Source organism: Chinchilla lanigera, unplaced genomic scaffold, assembly GCF_000276665.1.
Source record: "Chinchilla lanigera isolate Chin_1 unplaced genomic scaffold, ChiLan1.0 scaffold00020, whole genome shotgun sequence".
Classification (NCBI taxonomy): domain Eukaryota; kingdom Metazoa; phylum Chordata; class Mammalia; order Rodentia; family Chinchillidae; genus Chinchilla; species Chinchilla lanigera.
In genome coordinates, this window is record NW_004955421.1 from 7,048,003 (window position 1) to 7,055,974 (window position 7,972).

Sequence of the window (7,972 nt, forward strand, 5' to 3'; positions counted from 1 at the left end):
CAAGATATAAGCATGAAATACTGTCCAAAACAATATTAGCCCCAAACTTTCTTTTTAATGAACTAAGAGAAACTAGCTGTATAACTATTTTAATCATCTTATGATTAGATACAGTTTTTTCTTTTCCTTTTCTTCCTTTCCCCTTTATCCCATCATATTTTTTCCTTTTTTTCTGAACAGCTTTTTCCCTATTTGCAATATCTATTTTACATATTGGATCTTATTTACTCTCTCAGTTTCTCACACCAGGAAGACAATACAATGCTTGCACATTTGGGTCTGATTTATTTCAGCTATGAGTACGATCTCAAATTGCATCCACTGACCTATAAAAGCCTCAAGTTTATCTTTCTTTATGGCTGAGTAGTATTCCATTATATAAAAAATGCATCTTTCTTATCCATTCCTCAGTTGACAGGTATTTGTTGTTTCTAAGATTTAGCTATTATAAATTTTGCTGATATGAACATGGGTGCACATATATCACTGTGGTATGATATTTTTTTATTTTAAAGAGAAAAGAACAAAAACAATACAACAAAAGCAAAGACATAAGCAAAACAACACAAAAATAATAAAAATGATACAGAATTTCAAAACATGATGATAGGAAATTAACAATGGTTGTTTTATTACATATTGTAACCTTCAGAGTTGTTATTCAGATAACCAGATATAGCCATGTAAGATTGACCCAACAATTAAACATTAACTCTGCCTTGGTGCAACCACTATGGAAATCAGGCTGGAGATTCCTAAGTAAACTAGAATTAAAGGTCCCATTCAACCCAGCTGTTACCCTTTTAGATATTTTTCCAGAAGAACTGAAGCCATCATACCACAGTGACATATGTACACCCATATTTATAGCACTACAATTTGTAACAGCTAAATCTTGGAAACAAAACAAATGCCCATCAATTGAGGAATGGATAAAAAGAGCTGGTATTTTTATACAATGGGGTATTACTTAGTTATAAAGAAAAATAAACTCAAGGCTTTTATAGGAAAGTGGATGCAACTAGAGACCATACTCATAAGTGAAATAAGTCAGACTCACATGAGTAAACTATATGGTCTCCCTAGGTAGGAACCTGATAGGGTAAGATGTTTCTAATTCCTCTGGGAAGATACCCAGAAGGGGAAAGCTGGGTCAAATGGTACCTCTAATCCTAGTTTTGTAAGAAATTGCCACACTATTTCCACAGTGGTTGCACCAGTCTATACTCCCAACAAGAGTGGAGAAGGGTTCCTTCTTCCCCAGAGCACATCCAGCATTGGTTGATTTCTTAATAATAACCATTCCCCCTGGAGTGAGACGAAATTTCAGTGCTGTTTTAATTGGCATCTCTAGAATGACCAGTGATGCTGAACACTTTTTCTTATATTTATTTGCCATTTGTATTTGATTATCTGAGAAGTGTGCATTCATCTCAGATACCTATCTTTGGATTGAATCTTTGAATTTGGGGGTGGGGTCTGAATTTTTTCAATTCTTTGTATGTCATTTGTCTGAGGGACAATTAGTGAAAGTTTTTTCCCACTCTGTGGGTTGTCTTTTCACCTTGTTGGTGATTTCTTTTTTGTGCAAAAATTTTTAAGAAGATGAGATCCCAGCTGTTGTTTCTTTGAATTATTTCCCATGAATTCTGAGTTTTGTTCATGAACTCTCTGCCTACACCTATGTCTTCAAGATTTCAACTTACTTTCTCTTCCATAGATTTAGTATTTCAATTTTAATATTTAGACATCTATTTTGACTATAATTTAGTGTATGTTGATGGAGGTGGGTCTAGTTTTAGTCTTGGACGTGTACAGAGCCAATTTTTCCATCACCATTTATTAACTAAAGAGGCTATCTTTCTCTCGTATTTGGCCCCTTTGTCAAAGATAAGGTGGCTGAGTGTGGTTGTAGATGTGTCTTCAACTTCTAATCTGTTCCACTGGTCCTAAGGTCTGTTGTTGTGCCAATATCATGCTGATTTTATCAGAGTAGCTTTGTAATATAATTTCAGGTGAAGGATTTTGATGTTACCTGATTTGTTTCTGTTGCTAAGAATTGCTTTTGCTAGTCTGGTCTTTTCTGGATCCAAATGAATTCTAGGAATGTTTTCTCTAGTTCTGTGAGGTATGCTAATGGTATTTTGATTGGGTTTGCATTAAATATGTATAATAGTTTTTGGAGTATGAACATTTTCACTATGTTGGTTCTTCCTATGCAAGAGCAAGGCATATCTATATTTTTTGATATCTTTGAACTCCTTTTTTCAGAGTACTGTAATTTTCAATGTATGAATCTTGAACTTCTTTTGTTAGATTGAACTTCTTTTGTTAGATTGATTGATTTTTGAATGCTATTTTAAAGGGTGTGGTTTTTCTAATTGCTCTCTTTGTGACTTTGTTGCTTGTGTACAGGAATGCTATTGATTTATGAGTGTTGACTGTATCCAGATATACTACTGAATTTGGTTATTAAATCTGCAAGTCTTTTGATGTAGTTTGGGGTCTTCTCTGTAGAGTGTCATGTCTTCTGCAAATAATGATAATTTCATGTCTTAATTTCCTATCATTTATTTCTTTTTCTCTAATGTCTAATTGCTCTGGCTAATGTTTCCAGAACTATACTGGAACAGGAGTGGTGATAATGGACATTCTTGTCTTTTTCCTGATTTTAGAGTGAAAGCTTTCAGTTTTTCACCATTGAGTATGATGCTGGTTGTTGGTTTTTCATAGATGGCTTTTATCAGATTGAGATAAAGTCCATCTATTCCAATTTTCTGTATATTTTTGTAAGCATGAATAGGTGTTGGACTTTGTCAAATGCTTTTTCTGCATCTATTGAGATGAACATGGGATTTTTGTCTTCAATTCAGTTAATAAGATGTATTACATTTATTGATTTCCTTATGTTGAACTATCCCTGCATCCTTGGCATGAATCCTACTTGGTTATGGTATATAATCTTCTTGATAATTTGCTGTATTCTGTTTGCAGTATCTTATTATTTTTGCATCTATGTTCTTAAGACAGATTGCCTATAGTTTTCTATTTTGGTTGAGGTTTTTTTGTTTCATTTTGTTTTGGAATCAGGGCAATAATTGCCTCTATAAATGATTTTGGAAGTATTGCTTCCATTTAAAGTTCCTTAGAGAGTTTCAGCATTAGTGGCATTAATTCTTCTCTAAATTTCTTGTAGAATTCAATAGTGAGTCCATCACAGACTGAGCATTTTTGTTGGTAAATTTTTAACTATATTTTCAATTTCATCAGCTGATATTGTGTTATTTACAATTTTTATATCTTGATTTCATTTGGGGATATTAGAAATTTAAAAGATCTACATATAACAGTTTTTAAATAGAAAATTCTGATTTGCTGGTATATGGAAACAATTGACACACTTCAATCTTAATCCTTCTGGATGAAATTAAAATATGACTAAATACATGAAATAAATATTGTTTATGTATCAAATGTTACTTGGAAAAAACATGATAAAAGGTCAATTAAAGTACTGCTCTGAACTAAAACTCATATTGTGCACTTAAAATTGTCAACACCCATAATCTAAGCAATTTGGAGGCTGAGGCAGGAGGATCACCGTGAGTTTGGGGCCTGCCTGGGCCACAAAATGAGTTCAAGGTCAGCCTGAACTGCATTACAAAACCCGATCTCAATAAGAAAGATACATCAGCTGCCCTGCTATTCTACACTTTCTTCTATCCGAAAGAAAAATTGTCATTATCTCACATGTGAATCTGTATAATCTTTAAATTTTTAAGGTATTTCTATGGAATATTGGTGCACAAAGACTTTCTCCCTATTGCCTCTAAGATATTTCTCTGCCTTTCAAAGCTTTACAAAGATGGACACTGTCGGATCAAGTGATGAATGTCCCAATACTTAGGACTTTAAGCCTCTAAAGCAGCAGAAAATGATGGTTATGGACAAAGCATGTATTCATGAGCAGAAAACTACAGATAATACATGAGCAGTATCTATTATTATAAGGTGATATTTTATCTCCATGTGTTTAAAAATGCGAGCATAGAAGAAGTTGAGTCTTGTTGGCAAAGAGCGACAGGAGGCATCTGCTCTGAACTGCTCATGGTACCCGGAGACATTAGCTTTCCCAAGGAAATCGACACTACAGGAACAGCAGTGGAAGCTTTGTGCACAAGAGACAGGCGTGGGTGAAAATGCAGTTTTCTGAGTAATCAAAACCCTCCAGCTGCACCCTTGTAAGCTTGGCCCACATCAAGCTTTGGCAAAGCACAGAATAAAAAGACATTTTCTTTGAAAAAAGATAATGAATTATGTCAGACTTTGCGAATTAAAGAGCTGTGCAATGAAGCCAAAACCAACACTGCATAGACTTTAGTGTAGATTAGGGAAGAATGAAGACTTGATTATAGTTTCTGTTTTCTTTCAAACACCAGTCACGCATTTCTTAATGTGAATTTCTTTCTTATGTTATTCCTGGTAGTTGATTTGAATTTCACATTAATAAACCTGACAGCCAGCCATAATAACTTATTGCTTTAATGTGTTCTTTATATGAGAACTTCTGTTTATTTTCTTTGACAGGTGGCAAGTATGAAACAGAAAAATAACCTATTTAGGTAACACTCTTTTAACACTAGGAAAGATGAGAGACATTGTGAGGTAGCTGGAATAAATATTTCCAATATCTGTTATTCTAAGTGGTACCAACTATACAGATAAGGCCTCATTTAAAACAAACAAAAAAAAACACCCATATTTTTTGACTGTAAATAGTACTTAATTTTTAATTTTATCTTTTTTCATTGTATATGATTAAACAGCATGAGATACACACCCTAACAAAATTTAAAATGTACAGATAGTATTTTTTGGTCAACATATATATGTTGTACACATAATATGTCCTGTGTCTATTTTTATTTTGTGGGGAATGCTCAGAATAATTTAGGTGTTCTTTAAATTGACATTTCACTGGGGGCTAGGGATTTAGCTCAGCGGCAAAAGCGCCTGCCTGGCAAGCGCAAGGTCGTGAGTTCGGTTCCCGGTACCAGAGAAAAACCAAAACTAAACTGACATTTCACTGAATAGAAACAGATATCATTGTGTATATGTTAAACAATAATCTAGACTAATTAATAATGCATTTTCAGATATTGAAAATTCTACTTCAAATCATCCAATAAAAACTAATCTAAATTTTCAAGAAAATTGCTATCTAATTTTAAATTGAAAATTGTAAAAGCCATTTGCATAAAGCCCAAATAGTGATGAGAATGGATAGTTTATTTGGCCCACAGGATTAATAAACATTTGTCTAGCATGTATTCCTCACTGTTGAGATCATGGTCAAACTTTGCCAAAAGTACTAAAATATTAGGCAATAGAGAATTAGAATTATAGCCAATTTGGGCAGTGGAATCTAAATTCAGAAATTAAACCTCTGAATGTTTGAAGAATAATATGGAATGTAGCATTTCTTTACTAAAAATTCTCTGTAATGACATTTACCCAGTTTATTTATCTATTTATTTATTTATTTATTTATTGTCTTTTTGAGACAGAGTCTCCTTATGCAGTTCAGGCTGGCCTTGAACTCAATTTTTGTAGCCCAAGCTGGTCTTGAACTTGCAATGATCCTCTTGCCTCAGCCTCCCGAGTGCTGGGATTACAAGAGTGAGCCACCACGCCCGGCTCATTTACTCAGTTTAAAATGACTAGTTCCTGACTTTTATTCATGCAATTGCCATCTCTGTAGCAGAATAAAGAAAATAAAGAACAAAAAAGGTAGAAAAGTAAATGTATTGGTACGGCACACTTTTAAATTTTTGTTCCCTCTGCTTATCTATGTTTCCCACAAACATGAAAACTTCTCACAATCTGTTTGGCTTCTCACAGTATGTATCAGGAGACCTGTGGTTGTTGTAATTAATATGGAGCTTAGACATATGCAATGTCAAGATTGAGTACTATGTTGCTATAGAAGAGCGGGTCATCTTCATCAAAGACATCAGAGGAAAATGAACCTAGCCTACCAATACATGAGTGAAATGATGCGGTGATTAAAAAAACTTGGCCTCTTCAAACCAGCCAGCTAGAACTTGAATTCTGCCTATGCTGCTCTTTATCATTGCAAGGTGTTTTAATTGCTTAAGTAAGTAACTTCACCTCTGTGTGTCTCAACAGTTCCAATATAAAAAAGAGAACAAGCTTATAAGAGTATTTCATAGGACTGTTTTGTGGATTAAATAAGACAGATTGTGCCATGCTCTTTGATCAGTAACTGGAATATAAGGGTATATTACACTGAGAGTATGGTTGAGGCATGATGGCAGACTAGTAATGTCTGGTGATAGGAACTGAAGTTAAATCTAAAGTTCTGACTTTTAGGGTCTGGATAAAACTAAATTCTTTTATTCAAAATTTTTTGTCATGTATACGCTTTTTTTTAGTAGTACATATTTGTCATACATATTCATCATAGGGAATTTGTACCTGTACATGTTATATTGCAATTTTTCTTTTTCCCTCGTTCTCTTTCCCTCCCTTCAACCATTCTCCTTTCCATTTACAAAAGCTTTGTTTCCATTCTTTCTCGGCTATTCTCTTTTATTTTCCCTTTACCTTCCTTCCCTTCCCCTACCCTCTTCCTTGTCCCTTTTCCCATTTGATCATGTTCTTCCTACTTCTCAATATCTGTCCTTCCATTATGCTCTTTACATACCCTTTGGGTTTCTCACACAAGAGAAAAAAGGTAATATTTACATTTGTGTCACATTTATTTTATTTAAGATTGTAGATGATAGCCAATATTTCTGGAATGAGATGAAATCTCACTGTTTTAATTTGCATTACTCAAATGACCAGTGGTATAGAGTACTTTTAATATATTTATTTAATATTCATTCTTCTTAATCTGAGACATGCCCATTCAATTCAGATGCATATTTTAAATTGAGGGTTTAAATTTGGGGTATCTGTTTCTTTTTAGAACTTTATATATATTCTACATACTACTCCTTAAGAGCAGTATCTAATAAAAATTCTTTCCCATTCTGGGGGTTGTCGCTTACCTCTGTTGGTAGTTTCTTTTGCTGCACAAAGGCTTTTTAATTCAATATGATCCCAGTTGTTGATTCTTTGCAATATTTACTGTGCAGTTGGGGTTTTGTTCATAAAGTCTTTGCCTACTCCTACATCTTCAAGAGTTTTTCCTATTCAACCTTCCATAAGAATATGTGTGTCTATTTTTATACTAAAATCTTTGATCTATCTTGGTCTAAGTTTAGTGAATGGTAAGGGAAATAAGTCTATGTTCAATTTTTGGAGTGCATATTATGCTTTGTGTCTAGATGTCCCCCCCAAACGTCATGTAGCTATTGGTATGGCATTTTCAGGGATGGCTGAATATAGAATGTGTGATTGATTTATGGTGCAATGCTAGTATTAAGGGAGCTAGGATTAAGAGTGGGTGATTACTAAATCAGTACACTGATTGGTTTGGCTCTTCCCTAATCCCAGCAGCCTGGATACATATAAGTGACAGGAAGAGGCATGCTTTCACTCTCCCTTGTTGTTTTTGCTACCTTTTTCTCACCATGAACTGTTCTCCTTTGTGAAGTCACCTGCTTTGGAATCAGCAGATTGTGGTCTGAAACTTCCACAAACTGTGAAACACATAAACTTTTTCTCCCTTAACTTGTGGGTATTGGATATTTTGTTTTAACAACTAGAGAAGAGTTCCTAACACAATGTGGAAAGCCAGTTTTCCCAGCAACTTATAGTGAAGGTTAAAGATAAGGTACTAAGTGTGATTGGAGTTGTCTCTGCATCTTTTATTCAGTTCTATTAATCCCCAGATCGGGACTTTTGTTTTTGTTGTTGTTCTTTCTTTTGTTTTTCAGTATCATGCTGTTTTTATTAGAGTAACTTTGTAATATAACTTCATATTGGGGATTTGAATGGCCTA